Raw genomic sequence first — 22,133 nt, forward strand, 5'->3', positions numbered from 1 at the left:
AATGGAAATAACGCTAATATTGTAGATTTTGGTGCAAGTAACATATTTTAAATTTTCGGTGCTAGTTATTCCTTGGGTAAATGTTCTGGCCTGCATTGATGCATATCAGTATGCATGTCCAAAGACCTTCTGCCATCTCAAACTGAATTTCTGGGCAAAGGAAACATAGAAAGATAAGATTCTGATTTTTCTTTTTTTTAAAGAATCTGACTCAGGCAAGTTGATAGAATTGTCCCATTAAGACGCAACCTGTGCCTCTGTTTTCCCCACCTTATATGTACAGATTCATGGCTCAGTAAAGACATTTAGTGAAGCTCTGTGTTATTTTTGCAAAGATCAACATATTAAAACCTGACCTAAACATATTAGAACCTCAGAAACAACAGTGCTATAGGCACTAATTTTCTGGGTATTTTGAACTTAGGCTTGCAAGCCACAGTATGTGTATTTATGGTCACAATGATTACTATATTGGAAAATATTTAGGTTTTGTTATTAGTAAAGAATTAGGTTTTGTATATTGCAAGTGAATGCAATTAAAAAAATAGAAATATACTGTAGTTTAGAATACATGAAAAACATTACTTTTGTTATTAAAAAAGAATGTATATATTTCCATGTATATTCTCCAAAAACAATTCTCTGGGTATAAAGAATTGTTTATAGCTTTTAATAAATAATAATAATAAAAAAATCTCAACATGTATTACTAGCATGTTTGTGCATGTACAGAGTATAAATGTCCTAGAAACACACACAGATACATTAAGTGGATTTTTTTTTCTTTACTGTAATTGCTTTTCATATGGTCCTGAGAGGAATATTATCCGATCTCTTAAGTCTTGGGAAAACAGGGTAATTTTTGAGTGTTTTAAAGGAGCAATTTGACCAGTTTTGACCAAAAGAATTGTCAGTAGCATATCTGAATAAACCAAGGTGAAATTAAGAACTGTTTAAAATGCACTGTTTAGAAACAGTCAACCTCTATATTACTGCTGAGTTTCTCCTGAACACACTTAAACTTTTACGTGCTTGCTCCTTTCTTCCTTTTGGCTGTTTTTTCCATCCAATTCTTGAGAGGAGCTGCAGACTGGAAAAGAGAAGGCACACACCGAAAAGATTTAACTCTGTAACTTAATAAATAAATAAGTTCTTACTTAGTGGTACAAATAACAGAGATTGAATACCATTACAAAATGTGCCTGAATAGCTAGGTGAACTGGTTGTACAGGATGAAGGCAGCTGATAAAATCACACAACTCTTGCTGAAGTGCAGCATTACAACCTCTTGAGGCATCAAGCTGTGGCTGGTGCCTTATTCAAGGAGAAAGGCCCAGCGGAGAGTGTGAAACACAGCTTAATGGGACTTTGTGGTGGTCCCTTCCCTTGTACGCCTTTGCTTTGTCTTTATCTGTTGCTGTCTCTCTTACTGTTATTTTTTCCAGTTATTTACAGAAGCTTTGATTGCTTATTTGCTCTTTCTATTGTTGCTCTCTTGGACAGGCTTCCCTCCTTCTGCATCTCCTCTTTATCTTCTGGGGAACATCCTTTCTGCTTCAGGGTTTTCTGTCCTTTGAGCAAGATTTGTGCATGACAGTGAAGATGCTGGACCTCAGGATGATGTAAGTGATTGGGACATGCATGTATATGTAATTGCATGGCAGGATGATAAGCTGGATATAGGGCATTTGTCAAGAGGGTGTGGAAGCACTGCCTTGCAGATAACGGGTGTGCTTCTTATCAGCACTGCAGTAGAAAGAATGTAGATCCTGACTTGAGAGAGAGCCCTGTTGAGGCAGGTACAGTTGGTCAGTGGGTGAAGACGCTGAGCTGTGTCTGAGATAAATGGACAGAGGGGGTTGTAGCCATTCACTGAAATACAAAAGATACTGCTGTGAGGGTGTCACAAAAGGTATCGTAGGTCTGTTTAGAGGCCTCTTGCTTTTTCGGTTAATTATGAGACTAGTTGGAAATCTCCTGTATGTGGAAGATGTCACATGTTGGTTTTGTTTTGTTTTGGTTTTGGTCAGCAATTTTTGCTTTACTCTGTGGTGTTCTACATAACCTACTCCTTATTTTTTTCACCGTCTCACAGAGAACACTTTGCCATCTATATGACCCCCTTAAAACTGTGCGTAAGATAAAAGAAATTTGTTCACATAAATAGTACTGGAATGGGCAGAAGAGTAGGTACACATTTTGTCTGCTGCTGGAACTGTAGTTCGCAAATCTACAGGAATACTTTTTTTTAAAATTTTTGTTTGGATGAGTAATTACATGTTCCAAAGGGTTCAGCTGATACATTTATTCAGCTCACCTGGCAAAAACTCCTGTCCCATCAATATGTCATCACCATTTTGATTTCCGATACCTTTCAGATGTTTAAAAAACCTTTGCCTACTATTCTCATGCTAAGCCTATATGTTAGTTAACTCTGAGAACCTGTCACATCATGTCTTGGAAAATTGATTATGAAAGCATTGACTTAGTGTTTTGTGATGCACTTGGCTACCAGAAATAGGCTTTAAGAAATAGATGCCAAATGGAAAACAAAAATTAAAAAGGAAAACATTGTAGAGTGTGGATTTTTAAAACATATATAATTATATGTTTCTTGGATGCCTTTTGATTGATTAAAAACAAAAATAAGTTGGGAACAAAGCAAACCTTTAAGTGTGTGCCTGCAGTTGCTTTCCTTCAAGTAATTGAATACAGGATTTCTTCTCTAACCCTGTTCCAGCAAGAATATGCACTGCTTAGGTATTCATTTCAGTGGCATTGACAATACTGACAATATAATTGACCTAAAAAGTTCTGGATTTCCTGTTAATGCACTTTAGAAATGTACATCAACTACAAAAAAAATCATTTCTATCTACATTTCACTTGATTTCCATTTTCAAGAAAGGAGGTTTCATCATTATTATTCTATTTGAATAGCACTGATATCTTGAGAGATGGAAGGAGACTTCTATTGTATGCAGGAGTACTTTATTTCGATATTTTCTTTGTCTGATTATACATGATAAACACACATTAGTGACATTCCGTGCATGTTTTGAAGATAAATGGGATATCTCTTTAAACCATTCCTGACACTTCGTAACCTGTGGGCTTAATGGCATATTCTTTCTTTGATTCAATAATTTGTCTGTCAAAAAAGCTGTGCTGACATTCTCGTTGTTGTGGGACTGAAATGGAAAGAAATCTCTTATCTTTAAGATAATTTTTGAAAAATCGAGGTGAACATTTTAGGATAAAAATGTTTTAAAAATGATTTCAGTTGGAAAAAAAGATGTAAGTGTTGACATTATACCAACTGCTAGATGGCAAGTGATAAAAGGAAGAATGTTATCTAAAACTGTAAGTCCCCTTGAATTAATTAGGGAATGTGTGAAATCTTAGAAATGAAGACAGTTTCTACTACTATGCCTTGCATAAGTATTAGTCCTGTCAAATGACTGGCAACTTTTAAAATAATGGACTATAGATGTAGCTTGGAGAATCTGTTTTACTGAACCTATGTCTGTTCTATGTCTGTTCTCTGTGTAGAACATACTAATATATAACTTCACAAGTGAATATGTACTTGTATATGTGTATTGTCTGTGTATGTATTGATACCTGTGTGAATATACTAGTATGCTGTAGACTTGGGACCATATTACTTGTAGGACTGATGCAGAGAGGATTAGTTCAGACAGGATATGCACAACCCTTTCATGTTTGTTTGTTTTCTAAGCAATCTCCCTTCTAGGATGCCTGCATGTGTAATGTGGAAAATGACCCAAGCTCAGCATGCAACAAAAAAAGTCTCTCCTTAACCCCCAGCTCTTTGATTTCAATCTAATCAAAAAAAAAAAAAAAGGAACAATAGCAGAGGCAAAAGGTCCAAGCAGTTCCATATGATTGCGGAAGCTGCCTTCATCTTTTGAGAGTTTTAACTTTCATCTTTCAGCTGAGCAGGTTGGTTTGGGTTTCCATTTTTTTTTACAGACATGACAGACCTTGTGATTATAATAGTTTTAAACTGAAAATATTATGCTTCTGTGGGAGGTAGTTTAGACAACAGGGTACCCAAGAGTACTAAGTAATGCTCAGGTTTTCCTTTCTAGGTTCTTTTCAAGGTCCATTTTTGGCAATGAGCCCTCCTCAGCGCTTTTTCCAGAGCTCAGGATTCCTCAGAGCTCCTGTCAAATGTGCCTCCGGCTGGATGGCTGACTAACAAGGATTGATCTTGCACAGGGTGTCTGCCTTAATTTGTCTTTCCTGATGATTAGTCTTGTCCCGTTTATGTTGTAATTGTGAAAGGTTGACCTGCTGACTGTAGCCTATAAGTTACAATTTGAGGGTGAAGCTCCTTGGTTCACTGTGCTTGGGAGGGCTGGAGAGCTACAATGTGTTTTGAGATGCTTGTCACTGTGGCAGAGCATCAAAGAACCAGGTGGTTTAAATATATCAGCCAACCAGCAGACCTGCTGGCACAATATGTGGAATTGATAGGGAAGGAGCAAAAGTGATACCGACCTGTTGTGAATTAGAGGGGGAATAACAGAATTTCTTGGAGTCCTCCTTTTCAAGATTCATGACAGGTAGGGTAGTCAGACTCTTATCTAGCTGTGCTCAAAGGCAAAGAGGCAGTATAGTTTCAGCAACAGACATAAACCAGACCAAAAGCTCTCCATCAAATAATTTTCTCAAAAAAAAAAAAAATCAAAAAAAGAGTAATTAGAAAAAGTAATTAAAAATATGCAAGGGCAATGTTTGCTTAAAGAAAACCAGGGCATTAGTGATCAGAACACTGTACTGAACTTCATCCACTCAGAGTTTGCAATTTGTCTACCCTGTAGCTGCCACCATTGTAAATTCTAGTTACAGTGCTTTCTAGATGCCCTCTGACAGCTATTGTGAGAGCTCTTGGTCAGTCTCAGCAGAAAGGTATTCTTGCTCATTATGCTTTCACAGGTGAACAGCAATTCTCAAGATGGGGATAGCTCTTGGGGATAGATGGGGATAGATAGGGCCTAATCAAATAATTTATAATATTGCTGTATTTAGAAATCATTAAATTTGTATTGCCAGCCTGACAGGCTTCTAAAGTTTATGAAAATGGCTCTCAACTCTCTAGTAACATTGATCCTGACTGTGAAGTTATAAGGTGTGCTAACATTTGCAATTAGTCCCTTTGTTGTAATACGTGATACATTACTTTTAAAATAGAAGGGTGTATTTAGGATAGTTATTTGCAGATAACTTACCTATAAAGGGCAAAGGTGGTTTTTCCTAGTAGCAGGAGAGAATCTAAAATGTGTGGTCATGTTATGAGATTTCATTGGCAGACTCTGAAATTATTTGCAGATTTTTGAGAAAGCACAGTGGCATATTTACATGTGCTGTGACTTTTCCTTCACAGTTCTTTTTCATCCAAATTGAATGGACATCTAAGATATGAGGACTTTGCAAAAGTGTGTTAGATATGTGATACTTGGGAAAAAGGTGGTAGCTTTATTGACAGCGATGAAAACGGAAAAATCCAATTCAGAGTGCTATCACCATCAATAAGCAAATGTTTACTTTTCCAAGGTCTGACATCACAAATATTAATCCTTAAACATTTACTTCCGAGTTAAGCAGTAAAATTTACTGGTAAATTGATACTGAATTTTTATAACAACAGTAACCGAGATTAGTATCAATGTAAATGTTATTGTAAGCTCATCTATTTTTAATCTTTTCCAGTTTGAACCAGAACTGGTGTTTAGTTCCATCAATATGAAATAGTAGCAGATTGTATATTGAAACGTTCCGGAATGAGACAAAAGCTGTTGATCTGACTCCATATTAAACCTTGGGCTATTATTGCAGCCATGTTAACAGATTCCACTGATGTGAAATGGCCTGCATAGGGTTGACTGATCTGTCTTTGCACTAACCAACTGATGAAGTATTCAAATAAAATGATCACTCATAGATCCCTCAAAGAAGGAGTGGGGGAAAGAAGAGGGAGGGGGAGCTTTGCACAATAAACAAAGCAAAAGCACTCAATCCTTTTCAAAGACTTATAAATATTTAATAATCATCTGTCTACGGACAATCTAGAAAAAGAAATCTTTAAATAGACTGTTCTAAAGGCCAAAACCTGAATTTTAATTGAGGTAGTTTGAAGTATACATTAGTCAGTCTGGCTTTTCCTTGGCTGTAAAGGCAATTTCTTCCTGGGGTAGGGAGTGAATCTTTCAAAATGTAGCTATGATAACTGTAGGCAGATTTGTTATTGTTAAATTGCATTTGTGTTGTGGCAAAATAATGCTGCATGAGAGTATTTTTTTTGCTACTGTAAAAATAGTTTTAGGCCGGTCACTTCTGTTTTGCCTGGAGGCAAATCTCAGCTGCTGTAACCGTGTACAGAAAATTATATACGTATATATGTATATAACATGTGAAATGGTGTGCTCTTTAACAACATTAACAAGTTTTTAAGAACTGCCTTTATTCTCCCCATCCTTTCTCCTAGGTCATATTACTGAAGTCACCTGATTCAAGTGTCCCCTTGGATGAACCTCTCGTATCTCACACTAGCCAATTTCGACAGCCTAAGTGCTCAAATTGAGCCATTTTGTTCTCTGTAAAATAAACCCAGGTCCATTATGCGTGATTTTTCATTCACGCACCCCTCCCCTTCTCTTCATTTTCTCCCTCCTCTCGCTACTACAGCTCTGTGAATGTAGAGTGGCAACATTGTGAGGACCAGTGTTTTCACTCCAGGCATGTCAACTTCAATCTGCTGCGATTTGGTGTGAAATCTGTGCCATGGTGTGGGGCAGAAAGGTCAACCCCCCCCATAATTGATGTTGCTTATTCATCTGCTTCCCGTGTATTTTTCTCTCCACACACTGGCCTTTGTTTGGATAAATTGTTTGAAGATTTACTGTAGTTCTTAAAGCCTGAGAAGCGGCTCCTGCTGTACAACTTCAATGTCCCCGCTAGGCAGGAGGCTCAGCTAGGATGACACATAATGGCATTTAGACAGAAAGATCTTTTCTCCCGAGACAAAACGTAGAGGACATCTTCTAGCGTAACAATTAAGGCAATTTTCAGACTAATTTACTATGGAATTGCTTTGTACAGTCCCCTTGTACACTGATATTTGATATGTTAATTGCTATGAAAAGCTGAAATATTATTTTGAAGGATTTATAAACTTCAGCAAGTCGACATATACATGGAGAGGGTGAGAAGGCAGGAGCAGAGAGAAGAAAAACTTTGAATAAACGTGATGATTTAAATTCCTCATAGGTACTTTTTAGATTATTAAGGAAAACCCTCAATGATCATAAAGAATCTGAATGCAGTAATTTATTGTATTTTGGGTCATCAACCTTTGTTCTGCTTATGTTAGCAAATGGCTTCATTTGAGGAAGGAAAAAAGAAGTGCTGTTTAGATACTTGGGGGGGGTCTTACTGGAGGTTTGAAAATTAGTTTTAGTAAATAGAGTAATATCAAATTTCCTTGCAATTTTAGGTTTCCAGAGAGCATACGTGTAAGTACTTTTGCCCTGTGGTAATAAATGCAAGGACATACACCTACAAACTTTAAAGAAAGTCTGTGTCCTTGTGGCTGTAGTCCTGAAAAGTGTGCATAATTTACTGAAAGAAATCCTCAAAAATAGGAGAAACGTTTGCTTCTTTAGTAAAGAAAAGAAGGAAAAAGCTTTATCACCTAGTAATCCTGCCTGTAGATTGAATAAAATAGTTTGAAATCATTGTTTTGATTCCCATTTGACTGAAGGCTAGAGTAGCTTTATTGGTTAAGCTGTTAAATCTGCTGTGGTTTAAACACCTTTTTTTCCTTTCCACCCTTGTTTCAATTGACCTTGAAATGCATTATCTCATCCTTTTTTATTTTTCAGAAGAAAATGTCTATTGCATCAGATCATTTGAAGCTGTCTTAAAACACTGAATAAATATGCTTTACTACTGTTCTTCTAATATTTTCGAGGATAATACGAAAGTATAATCCATGAGTGTTTCTTTTGCGATCTGCTAGATGGTGCCGACTCCACTTGGTGATTCACTAAGGACATTCTGTCTGCAAGTAGTAAGCAGAGTGTAAGATGTGGGAGGCACCCTGAATACTCTTTGATTTAGTTGTAGAATACAAATAAACTGCATCTGGAAGAACACCCAACACTTTCTTACCTAACGTGGCAATGGTAAGGTGTTACAATTCTAAATAAATAAATAAATAAAAAAATCATTACTTTGTTCAAGAATAATGGATTAAAGAAAATCCTTTTAAAATTGAAAGCAATTGACAGCAAAATTCAAATAACTGAGGTTTTATAGAATGCCCATTACTTGGGATCTAGAGCAGGTTTATGGTAGTGCATGCACCTTAAAAGCAAATCTCTTGTGCAGTCGTACTTGTTTCATTCTGAGTGTAACTCCATTCATGGGCTAAAAATCTTACTAGCTTCTATTTCAAGCTCAATAATGTTACCACGATATTTTTATATGAATAACTTGCTTTTGCAATATCTTCTTGTTATATGTCTGTCATAATGAATTTGTGTGAAGTGTGTGCAAAAATTCTTGTTATATAATCTGTGCATATCTTAGTATCAGCTGTGGCATTTATTTTACGGATTTGGCACTTCTGTATATTCTTATTAGTCAAGTTTCATTTGTGCTCATTCTTTAAATTAAAAATGCCTCTCATTACTTGAAATCTTCTAAAATAATGCACGTAGTCTGTCATTTTTAAAACCGCCAATATACATCAACAACTGAAATTTCACTTCCTTTTTATTCTTCTTAAATAATACAAATGCAGTCTTGGATATATGTGAAATTTAGAGCAACAATAAATCTGAGATTCCAACATCAGTAAGAAAATAATTGTTTCATACAATCCACTCAGTTTATTAGACAGTGTGACCATTAAAGTACCAATGCAAAGCATCTGTAGCATTGAAAAAACAGAAACATACCTATGTATTTTTACATATATTCCATTTTGAAATATTGGGGAAGAATCATGGTAATCTAGAGGTCTGCAAACAAAAGTTAAATGAAACACTACAGAAATTATACCTCTTTTAGCTTCCTAGCTACTTTAAGAGATTCTGTTCTTGTTCCTTTTAATAGACAAAAAAAAAAATCCAATTTATTTGCATTGTTCTTCCTGCTATACTTGGAATATAACCTTACAGCGTAAGGCTAATTTCTTATCTCCTTTCCTCGTTTAGAAGTGGTTGGAAAACCTAAAAATATATTACCTTTTTGCAGGGCAAATATATTACCTCTTTGCTTTGCTTTTCCTATTGGGAGAAGAAGCAATATTTGAATTTATTTAGGTTTATTTTTAGTGAAATGGCAGCTATAATGCAGGGATAACTGCTTCTTGTGTACTTCTGAAGTTATGTTATACGGGAGCTACACAATCTGATGGCCTGGATGGATGTTTTGCTAGGGCTCTGTTAGCTCTAAACTTTAAGTATTTTGGATGAGGCTGGATTAATGGGAAAATTAGAAACATACAGTGTGTTAAAGTTTGGGTGACTGGGTTTTCTTGAGAGCAGCCTTACCAAAACCGCCTCTACAGCTTCAGGACTAAAAGGCACATATCTCATGCTCACTTGTATGCTTTATTGTTATATGTTTATACATGCCTTTTCTTTGTGCAAATAATGAATATGAGGAACATGGAGAGATTTTTTTTTCTCAGGCAATTTAGACCTAACAATTGTTGAAAAGAAAGATACTATTTTTTTGACAAGTTTCTTTAGTGATATGAAACATACATTAAACAGTTTTTTATTTATTAAAAAAAAAAAAAGGCTCATTGTATATAAATATATGGGGCTACAAATTTGTCCTGTAGTTAGAACACATGGCAAGTATGGAGACTAACTACATTCCCAAATTGTGAACTTTTAACACTCCAAGTAATAAATATGGCATCATAATTGATGTCTATCTATTACTAGTTCGAACCCTGTTTACTCCTGTAGTCTTTGTAATTCCTATCAATTTTATAAGTGCTAGGTCAACTCACATTTAGATGGTTTGTTGCCTTGCATACATCTGTGCCCAACTTTTATCGCTAGTATTAAGACACATGCATCACACTTTGGGAGTAGGGTTAGTTGTATTTGTTTAAATGAAGTTGAATTCAGTGTTGTTGAAAAGTGCCAGACTGACAACTTCTGAAGATGAGCTCCACGATCTCTATGGAGCAGGGAACAGAATTGCTTTGCTTTACTGGTGAACCTCTGCCCTGACCTTGGACACATCACTGTTAATAATTAGACAAGTTTAGTCTCCAAGTTCATTTTGAATCTGTCTTTTGCTTTGAATTTGATAGCAAAAGTACCAGATGAATTTGCTTCAAGAACCTCCCCACTTGCAGCTGGACTGAGACTGCAAAATACACAGTCACTTTGTCCATCAAATAGTCTTTAGTAACAAAGTAGGCAGATCAGTTTAGCTTGCTGCAGTTCTCCTTCTTGCCTTTCCTTTCAGGCCAATTTCGACTAGATCTTATCCCTGAACGGTGTAACCATAGCATTTCATGTGAGTCAGTGTGCCACAGAAGGGAAGGGGTGAGGTCTCATAGTAAAAGCAAAGAATGGGAATTTAATAATGTAGCGATCTATACTCAGATTGGCTTAATTATTATGACACTGTAAAATTGCAAACTGATGGACTGAGCTTGGCTTAAACCAATAATTTGGGGTCAAAAATTCTAGCATTGGAGTCCTGTTGTAACTGAAGTCACTCAGCTCAGCTGTGTCATTCTTCAATGGGTTAAAATAATGTATCTCCAAATAAGGCCCTACAGATTACAGATCCCTCCCCCCACTCCCCCCCCCCCCCCATCTTCCAGCATTTTTGGTTTGTATTAAAGCTCATACAATACTGAATTATGAAAAAGTCCCTTGAATTATTTTGCATATGTGATATGTTTGTATTGACTGTATTGAATTAATCTTGGTTGGTGTAGTCCCACTGTGTTTTCAAAAGGTTGGGTCCATCCTTGTTTGCTTGTTAGCTTTTTTTCCCCCTTTTAAAAGTCTCACCCTGAATGAGTTTTGTAAATATTCAGTCTTGACTTCAACTTGCATTGCAGTGTCATCAATTATGACAGACTGCTGCCTCTTCTCTCCACTCTTCATCTTTTCCCTGTCAAAATGCACCCTTTGGCAGAATATTTTTCAAGGGCTAAATGTGAGTCTAAGGGAGTCACTGTCAAGGTATTTTTCATAATTTCAAAAATATTTTTCTCTCCCTCTTGTTTATAATTACCCCTTGGAAACTTCAAATTGAAATGTTTCTTTACTGGTTTTTCATCACATGCACGCTGTACTGAGATGTCAGGGCAGATTTGAAGGTTATTAATGTATTTTATTTTATTTTTTTTTACCCTTTGGGGTGGGGAAGAAGCAGGTAGAAGACTTAGGATGCAGTATATGTAATGTATTCCCTCATCACACTCCCACCTCAGTCAATACTAAAGATTTTTATGAGTTCCGAAAATTCATCTGATATCTCTTGTGGGAGGGCTTTTCTTCCCTTCCTCTCCTTATATGTTAAAAGGCTAGCTGCTAATGGTCTTTGCATCCCATAGTAGACGACAGATGAAACCTTAAGGCTACAGCAACTGTTTACAGTCTGGAAAGAGTCTCAACTGAATACCTACGTAAGACAGTGACTTTTTGTCCCTTTTCTTTATTGATCTGATACCATTGGAATTTAAACCAATCCCCAGTTACCTAACAAGCTTGTAAAGTAGCCAAACAACTTTTTCTCATCAAGAAGTCTATCAGATGTTGTCATTTTACTTTTTTTGATCTATTTAGTAAATATTGAGATAGCTTCATTTCCAGAGTCTCTGAAGCATTAAACACGACACTCATTTTCCTTTTTTTACTATAATATGTATGTTAACATTGCCTACTGTGCTGCAAGCATGTCATTTTATTGTGAGCTTCATGATTATGGATTTTCTTTTCCCTAAAGTTGCATCTCTAATTTTTTGCTCTTGAGAGAATTACAGCTATTGAGAAAAAGGTATCTCTGGTGAACATGAAAGCAGTTTGTATGTGCAAAACCAAGAATAAACATGAAAAGCTCAAATTAAAGAAGTGGCAGTAATTTTGCAGCTTATAATTTTAAAGGCAGAGTAATTATTTTGTACATTGTGGTGTTACTCATCCAAATTTGCCCATGAGAGTGGTCCTGTTGAAGTGATAGATAATTTGCTATAGTTTTAATCTCAGGCACCCCCCTTCTATATAGCCTTCTTCTCTGTCATCTTCTTTTCTCAGAATTTTTCTGTTTTTCAGGTGAAATCTCTTTCCTCATAAATTCTGATTACATAAGATGAGAGACCCAAAGACTCTCTCAAAAGTCTTTTGGTAATGTTAACCTAGCCTTAAAATCACTAGCTATTTTAGTACTAGGCGAGTATATGGCAGGTTGCTTCCATCAGATTACATTATTATCACCTTCTCAGTAGTGATGTAAAATGTTGTTCTGGCATATGGAAAGATACATACATACTTATATATTCACCTTGTTTTCATTAAATCCAATTTCCTCCATGCTATGGTCCAAATTCCAATTCCTTACAAATTTCAGAATTTGTAATTTAATTGGAATTTAATAATTTAACATTTAATAGACATGAAAACCTGTATTAACATACATTATGTTAATCGTAAAAATAGCTATACTGCTTCTAAAGACATCTCTGATGGAGGAGACTGTGAATATGTTTGTCTGGCTCTGACATCTGTCCAGATTTGGCTGAGGGCTCCACATGATCTGCTTCGCTTGTGTGTGCCTAAAACTAAGGTATGGTATTCTCTTAACTCATGTTGGTTCTGCAGGGATGGCCTCATGTTTTATGGTAATGGTGACTATGTGCTAAGAAGGTGAGGAGACTGGAACCACTACATTAGATGATTCACAGACTGTTTTGATTTTGCTTGCTTCATACAGTATTTTGAATGTATAACAAATTATTTGAAAGACTCAGGTCTTTCAAAAAAGGTAAAGGACCTTTTTTTCAGCATTTCCATGGCTGTAAGGATTATCCTAGCTCCAGCTTCTAAGACTACTATTGGATGTAGTGCATGCATAGAGGAGGAGTATGGCCTGCTGGTTGAAACAGGGAACTACCAGGATACCAATGTGTGCAATTCCTGGCCCTGTCATATAATTTCCATATGACCTTGGGCAAGATATGTCAGATAAAACTGACTTCACAGGGGCATAATAACACAAGCTGAACTGATGAGATTGTAGTGATTTTAGATCCTCTTGAGGAAAGTTACACAAAAAGAAATTACTACTGTAGTAGAAAAATTGTGAAAGTGAAGTAGAAGAGCTGGCACGAACAGGAGACAATTTATTGACTTTCCTTTCTGGCTATTTAAAAACTTTTCTAACTTAAGGTTAGGAAAGTTGGTGCACTGTCGCTTTGTTTCTGTCCTTGATACGCACGTGTAGCTCCCATTAGTGCCAGCAGGAGCCTTGTGCTTGCATCACGAGAGGAGAATAGACCCCTGTGCATATAATGATAAGTTAGATAGCCTCTTGTGGCTCTGTGTATGATTTCTGATCTATTGTGCCAGAGATACTACAGCATGAGAGAGAGCTGCTGTCATTTTCAATAGGAAGTGAGAACTTTAAGAGCTTGAGAACTGTCCTCTTTTTTGAATAGCACTTTTGCTGCATGAAGTGTAATTTATTTTTATCACAGCAGGCATAAAGCTTCCAGGTTTTCATAAAGAAAAATGATCCATATAGTGCTCATGTCGATTGAACGATCATTTGAAAACCTGTAAATTCAAAACATAGCCCTTTCTCAATGCAAAGCATTGTTCCTTTTTGCTGCAGCTTTTAGATTTTTTAATCTTGGACTTTCATTAGTACTTCAGACATACTATAAAACAGTGTTTTCATCTCAGTAATTATTTTTCCAGCCATCAGTGTGCTTGTAACAGGGCACATTATTTAATTATAGTAACAAAATCTACTTCAGACAGGACTTTCTCTCCTTTGAAAATCTTTCAAGGAGGTACTACCTAAACTATATTTTTAAACTAGCAAATGTGAATCAAAAATTAAAATTGGGGAAGAAAGGGGAGGAAAGGGTGGGAGGAGTGGGAAAGAAGAGAAAGAAATTGTTTGCATCTTACCTGATACACAAATATACAAAAAGAAAACAAAGCAAGACCTCTTATTAGTTCTACAACTTGTCAGTTGGATTAGTGAACGGTTGCCTCTTTCTCTTCTGAGAAAACACTACATCTTTAAATGATGCCCATTCTTAAATGTAGAAACCCCACATTGTATCTGTTAATGCATAATTGGACTGTCTTTTAATACAAGCATAGGCACTTGTTTCTGAATATAAACCCTGCACCTCAACAGGTCAGGGAGATAGTAAAAACCTGTTGTTTGGCTTTGTCTTGGGGAATAATGGAGTCACTAATCTACTTGATCTCTGAGAGTCAGATAAAGAAGAAAGTGAACGATGCATACATTTCAAAGATGGAAGGCACTTGTAAAAGCAATTTCTTTGGAGGGAAAAAGTAGAGCAAAGGCTGTTGGAAACCTTTTAATTAGTACTAATTACCTCAGCAGAAAACGTTGGAGGCTTGAAAGGATTTGTGTCAGCAAGTGAAAGATCAAAGATTGCGGCGCTCGCATTTTAATCTGTTGGCTATAAAAACGAATAAGGGGGTGGTAATGGGGCCCATGAGAATGACAACCCAGGTGGTGCAGGCCTTAATCCCTTCTTTACTGCTAGCGCCGGAGGCCTAGTTCCAATTACATAATAAGATGATTTAATTTTTGCTTTAATTTTAACAAAAATTACGTTTATTTTAGCCTTCAGTAAGGACAAGACAAGGTTTTGAGACAAAATCTTGTCAATTTATTTCTTTCAATGTTTTAAGTCCAGGCCTTTATTTAGCCATTTTTTCCTAAGTGGCTGAAGTTGCTGTGTAAAAGGCCATGAGGCAGCAAAAGTGCTTTGATGTGGTCTCTGGAAACGGAGAGGCACTGGCGACTCATGGTCCCTGTGACCGTGCTTGGAGGTACGGTAATGTGAGGACTGGGACTTGCTGCCTTAATTTTTTTTTATTTTTTAATTTTTTTTATTTATTTAAACTAATTGCGTCAGTAAGGACGAGTTCATACGCGTGTGTGCTGTGATACTTGACTTGTGTATTTTCTTTCAACATGCTCTAGCTGTGTTCACATTAGCATGCGTGAGGTAAATTGCATCTTTATTTTTGTGGCTTGAGCAAATTATGTGCACCTCAGAAATCTAATTGTCATCAGATTCCTCTATGGGCAAAGAGTGAGCATATGGCATAGTTTGAAGTTATGCTGATGACTGCAGTGTAGACTTCAAATGGATGAATTGATGTTTAGGAATCTCCAGCACTTCCACACAGCAAGGCCAACCATTTCACTGAGGGGAAGGCAGGTGCATTTTGAAGTGGCATCGGGTTTATGATTCAACTCAGTCAAGTGCTATCTGTACTCTTTGAAGAGGTAGGGTTTGGGTTTCTTATTAATTTGAATTTTATTAAAGGTTGTATTACTCACCCTCTGAGGATTCAAGCACAGTAAGTTGCAGTCACTTGTGTGTTTCTTTTTACAGATAATAAGACTGAAAATCTGGAGGCCGTGGCAGCTTAAATAATCAGGCCTCTCTTCTTGGTTACATCTTTAAATTTTTAACTCAGTGTTTACTCAGCAACTAAAGCTTGAAAAAAACAGCTTTGATCTACAGACTTTGAGTTTTATATTGAGTTTTATGTTCAAAATATGTTAACTTAAGTGCGTATAAAATTAAAGAATTGCTTGATAGTGCATATAATAGCACATTCTCAGCCATTAGTTTATTCTACCTGTAATTCAGCATTCAATCTCCATTTCTTATGGTCTTTGTTTTTATTCTGACATGATAGAAAATATGGTTGATTCTAAAATAATGCTACTTAGAATGACCTCTTCTGGTTCCTCAGCTGGCTCTGTATGTGTTGGTATGATGGTAAGACATGAAAGAAAGAAGATTTCAAAGTTCAGTGTTGTCTTCCTTTTGCTTCCCTTTTCCTAACCTGTAGTGTATGTTGTCTTCAAGTATGCTGTGGAGAAGCTTGTATCTCTTTGTTAGACATGGAAAAAACTCCATCCCAAGCCTCTTTCCAGGGCAGCATAGAGCATTAACACTAGCTTCTTTTTTCAGTGTGACTCTTTCCTGTCAGGGCACTCCATCACTGACCAGCGTAAGCATCCCTGAGAAGCTGCTCAGGAGGACACAAGGTGCTACAGGATTTTCTGCTGCTTCGGGAGTCTTTAGGGTGGTTCCCGTGCTCTGTAAGGTGATTGTAGGACTTTTTGTATTGCTCTCAGGTGTGAAGCATATTTGAATAAGTACAGGCACCATGACAACTCGAAGTGTATTTTGTTATTTGCTCATCATCCCCTTCTTCATCCATAGTCTATCAAATACATGGTTTTGTATCTTTTAAAGGTGGGATTTATACTGGACTGGACATTCCTAATCAGATTTCATGCAATTTTACTAATTTAGTGATGGGGAGGGGAGAGGAGGCACCACTAATAAACCGACCCCAACGTTAGATTCTCTAGTCTGTCCTCTTGGGCTGTAAGATTATCACCTTCTACTTTTTCCTGCCTATTTTTTATATGGTTCGATTTTAAATATACTTGCTGTGTAGCAATGCAGCGCCATTACTCTGACAACAGGACACTATCCAGAATTTTCTGAGGTGTGTCTTCCATTTTTTTAATGACCTGTGAATTGAAAGAAATGTCCACCCTGTCCATTTCTAGGAAATTTTATTTGCTCACATTTTCAAGAGTGACAATCTGTCTTTTCAGAGTTTGAATTCTAGCATGTTCTTTTGAACAAATGCATTTAACTATTTAATATTTTGCTTCCATTCCTGAGGTAATGTGTTGATATCACTCATTATTTTGCATAATAAGAGCAATGGGAAAAATAACTAAAATAAAAATAAAATGAACAATAAAAGTAAACTAAGAACATTCTTTGTTTTGACCATGGTTTTGCTGTTTATTTATGTAAAAAGTTATGTAAACAATGTTAGTGCATATTGCAGTAATTGTTTAATTGAAGTGTAAAAACAAAAACAAACAAAAAACCAACATTGACTAGAGAGAATTAATGAACAGACTATATTGAAGCATTATCAGAAATTAAGATCAGGGAAGGTTATAAGCACATGCTTATCTCTGAATTTGAACTTATATATATAAATCTTTACAGGATTACCATAAGGTCCAATTGCACACACTAAAAAAATTGTACAAACAGTCCTGGGCAGTAATCATGCAATGCTGTTTGATTGAGTCCAGTGTGTGGTAATGATTCCCAAAAGTCATGGGGTGTTTCCTTGCTTTCTGCTCTTTGCAAGGGTGATTTATGAGTTTACAAGTTCCTTCCAAAACTCCATAATTGCCTCGACAGTTCCCCAGATGGACTGTATCCAAGCTGGTATAAAACAGTACTCGTTGCAGCTGGGCCTTCTAATTCATCTTGAGTTTGGTACAGGACTCCTTGTTCTTATTGTCTTTATTTAGATTTGCTGCCTCTCTAGAAACACTGCACCCTGTTAATTGGTACTACCTTCTCCTCAAACACCAGATATGCCTGAAAGCAAAACAAACTTACATTTAGTAAGACATAACCATAAACTTTTAGTTTTAGGAGTAGAAACAAGAACAAATACAAAACTTGACCCATGAATATACTTAGCACCTTTGGAATTGCTGAATCCATCTTCTCTAGGATTCCTGAAATGGCTTTTGGGAGATTCTGCTTCAGATCCAGGTGTCTCAGCAGTGCATCTTCTCAGTTCTGTCACCATCCGATTTAGTGCTGTCTCTAGCCATCCCTTCTTGCCATCCTTGGAGTTAAAACCAGAAGCTTTGGTGATGATGCTTGGAAACTGATGGTGATTCTATTCCTGCTTTGTATCTACTGAGTGGCTCCTCCTTCCCCCAAACGCAGCTATTTTCTCTTTCTTCCCGAGGGTGTCAAAATGGCTAGATTCATGCTACTGCAGCTGGACTTGTTCTTCTGTATGGGATTCAAACTTCCTGCTAACTATTATATAAGACATATATACATTTCACAAATGATCTCTGGTATGCTGCTAGCTTTCTAGAAAAAAAAGATGAAACAGGATATAACGTTAACACAGATGACAGACCCTGTAACGAAGTTATTTTGTTTAAACAAGCCCATGAAGAAGTGTTTCCCCTCTTAGGGCTTTTCTGGTGTTGCAAGCTTCCACTTGCATAGTATACAATTCATTAGAGATTGCACAGACATCAGGGAAAGAAAAGGCTGTCTCTATTTCTTGTGTATACTTGCATTTTAGAATTAAAGCACATCCATATGGGAGACGTACTGTTTAGCAGTTAGGTAGTCTCCTTGAAAGGATTCTAGTTACTCTTACTCGATTCAGTTATATACATATATTCTATGCTTTTATCCTAAGTTTTATGGATCCAATAATCTGTTTACTCCCTTTTGGGGCTTAAGTGCTAGTTACAATAAGGAAATCCATTACAAATAATGCTTTGAATGCAAAAAGAAACATAGAAGATTAAAGATGAAAATTTGCCTTACACTCTGAGATCACTAAAAGATTTTTAAATATACACTGAAAGTTAAATTTCCTAAACTGTTATTAGATGCCTAAGTGATTTGATCTTTTTAAGGCACTAATCTCACAGCTTTGTATTTTGAGGTTTATCAGAACTGTTGTTTGCTTGGTACATTTTAAAATAAAAGTACCCTAATTTCAAAACTAGAAGTGTGGCTTTCCAATACAGACAGCTGTCCTAACATAAAACTTACGCCTGCAAATCTTGAACAGAGATTTTTTTTGCCATCCATGAACATTTTTTGACTGATAATTTACCTTAAACTTTTAAAATACGCTGCAAATTTAGCATATAAATTTCTTTTGAGCCTGAAAAAATAACAAAATTTTTAAATATTCAGAAGCTTGTGTGAACAATTTTGTTGGTGTAATTGATAAAAAAACTAAACAACAAGAACAACAACAAACACTTCTTGCAGTAATCAGAAGTGATGTCATTTTTGGAAGCTTATTAACAGTGGTTTACATGTTGATTCAATTACTCATTTTTGTTTGAGAAAATGCAATTTAAGTTGATTGTATATATATGTATGTATAAAAGTAATGCAATGAATCTCACTTCAGTGCTTTGTTAATTTAAATATGCATTTAAGCATTTCAGAGACATCAGCCTAAGGATACCTTTGAGCTTTTAGAAGAAGGTGAATATTGTGTCTGTTGAGTTTTAATTCTGTTATCTCTTGCCACCATGAAAATAAAAATAAAAACTTTTTAGAGGAATATTCTTCGTAACGCATTATTTGCTAGGAATATTCTTAGCAAATCTATGTAAGCTGGAACATATATTTGCTTGTAACAATTTTTGTGTTATCTGCAGATAGTTTTTAGAAATATTAATGTTGAAATCTGAAATATTTTATTCTTTTCCTTTTTCCCTCTTCTCAACAAATTTATTGCAAAAATAAAAAATATATATATATATCAATCTACTTCATTTTATTTTGCTGTCCAGCTCCAAAGTATTCTGATGATCCTGGTGTGGCCTTTAGGGAGAGACTCATCAAACATAGGCAGACAGCTCCTGTGTCTGGTAACAAAGTCTGAGGAGGTCAAAACTATCCCAACAGGCCTGAGCAGGTCAGTCAGAGGCAAATGTTGGAAATAAAATTTGGTGGGGAGGAGAGTAAGGGGCCTGGGTCAAGTCCTGTTCAAAAAGTCAGCTTTGTCAAAAGCTTCAGTCACATTCTTACCTACAGGCAACCTTTGCTGATCCCAACTCATTAATCGAACTGGAGAGCCGTCTTGACCCTGGCTCCTTCCCTTTGAAGTGTGGTGTCCTCTGCAGCATGAGGAAATAATTTGCTGCCTGATTCAATGAGCCATCAGTAGAGCCAGCAGACCTAATGACATGTGAGAATATTAACCTCCTACCATGAAGAGCTGTGAATCTTGAGAGGCAGTCTATAATTCACACAGCACTCCTGAGCCTTCCCTTTCTGTCTTATTCTTGCACTCACTTTCTCACTCACAGGGAGAGACAGGAGAGACCCTCTTGTCGTAAAACTTTATTTTCTTCACTAGTGGGAGCCTTACTGAGCTGCTTGATAATGAGTTACTTTCCTTTTGCAGTTGGATAAAATTTATACTGAAAACTAGACATCCATCTTGCATATAATCATTTCTGCTTAAAATATGACACAGGCTACATAAGTGACATCAAGGGGGTGGTAATCTGAATACTTAAAGTAGAGGATTTTGTGTTTCCTTATTTATTTTTCATCATCAAAGGAAAATAGTAAAAACAAGCAAACTAGCAAGCATGCATAAGAATGATGTTATTCTGTATGATGAGTTTTCTAGCTTTCCTTTATCAAGCAGATCTTTCTGCAGTCTGCCTCTTTTTTTGTCTTTCTGTCTGTCTCGTCTAGCTTTAGAGAAGAACAGTTCTGCCTGGCCAAGTACTGTGTGTTACATGCACACAAAAGGGTGTGTTCGTGCCCTTAGCATCTTTAACAAAGAAATAGATCGTTGGCCTAATCTTGCTGCTTTAAAAGTCAGGACTGATTTTTCTGTTGTTGACTTCTTCAGCATTTGCAGTCACAGATTCAAGTCTGAATGTCTGGTAAGGTTCAGAAAGTGAGCCACTGCTGTTCATGTGGCTAAATAGTGAGAAAGGAAAGCAAAAATGGTCCTGTGTGTATATGCTACTCACCATGAGAATCGTGATAATTACCAGAGTATAATACGCCCATATACAGTAAAATACTATATGGGTGGCCTTTGTTGTTGTGTTTGAGTGTTTTTTGTTTGTTAGCTTTTCTTTTTTTTTTTTTTTTTGTAGTGCTGGCTGGTGCTGCGTAAGGTCAGAACAGAGGTTGTGGATACAGAGGGGAACAGTATCAGCTGGAAACTCATTTCCGATTTAGCAAATACATGACCAAAAGGACTAGCACTGGCAATTAAGTCTTGTTTGTGCTAGAAAGTTTTGTTGTTTGCTTGTTTGTTTTTGCTATAGACATATTGACAAATTTTCAATATTTGGTGGAAACAGCTTGCAAAAGCAAATGAAATTGCACTGTGAACACTTCTGATGGTAAAAGATGTTTCTCCACTGGGAGTGAATGTTAGTGGTATAGTTGTACAGCCAAAACATTTCTGTCAGAAACAGCCTGCATTCAGTTGGGTTTTATTTAGAAGGTTATTTTGATTCTGGAGGGCTGTTGGTAAAATTATTGGTTTGTTGTATGGAGTAAGATACTATGCAAAGGGGATAGAGGAAATAAGGGAGAAAAAGTGCAGGGTAGGTAGCAGAAAGAAAGAAAGAATAAATGACAGTTATATGCTGTGTAACAAGTGCTTACAGTGTCTACGCTATGTGCATATGTAGATCCCTGTGATTTCCAGTTGTTCTAAAGATATTTTATAACATCAAGAGACCCAGTGTTACGTCCATTAACAATTCTCTGCTATCATGCTTGAGCAGTCTATTAGTCGTTCTCACCTCTTAGAGCTGGTCACAAAGGCCAGTCCCCTTGCCTCTCTCTGCTTCATCTTTTTTATTAAGTTTATTAAAACTAGTCAGATTATACTTTCTTATGGCACAGGCTGCGCTTGGTCCATTCATTATGGTTTCTTATCTTGGCAGGCAATCTGAATTGAACGGCAGCTAGTCCATTATGCACATATGAAGCCCATCACTCCTCCAGCAATGGCCAATTCATCAAACATTTATCTTTTGCCCTCTGAGCAGTGCGTCAATTTGCTTGTCAATCCTCAGCCTTGGTTGTTGTGGAAGATGGGAGAAAAATTACTTTTCTTTTCCCCCTTCTCACTGAACACTAGTAGTCGAAATGGGCTTTACTCTACTCACTCTACAGGCTTGTTACTCCCCCTTCGCTGTGCAAAAGGGGAGGGGTCAGGTTACTGTCTGAACTGCAGAGTGACAGATTG

At 36.6% G+C, this 22,133-nt stretch overlaps 2 protein-coding genes across 2 annotated transcripts in view; both read left to right on the forward strand.

Moving 5' to 3' along the window:
* Positions 1–6,500, forward strand: part of LOC308197317 (uncharacterized protein) — a 296,269-nt gene extending 289,769 nt beyond the window's left edge. The window contains exons 7-8 of the mRNA XM_080597574.1: positions 1,504–1,622; positions 3,743–6,500. The gene's annotated coding sequence lies outside the window, so the exon portion shown is untranslated. The remainder of the gene's footprint in view (positions 1–1,503; positions 1,623–3,742) is intronic.
* LRMDA (leucine rich melanocyte differentiation associated) overlaps positions 1–22,133 on the forward strand; it is a 668,732-nt gene that overhangs the window by 337,518 nt on the left and 309,081 nt on the right.

This window comes from Anser brachyrhynchus (genome assembly GCF_964034855.1).
Source record: "Anser brachyrhynchus genome assembly, chromosome: 6".
Taxonomy (NCBI): Eukaryota; Metazoa; Chordata; class Aves; order Anseriformes; family Anatidae; genus Anser; species Anser brachyrhynchus.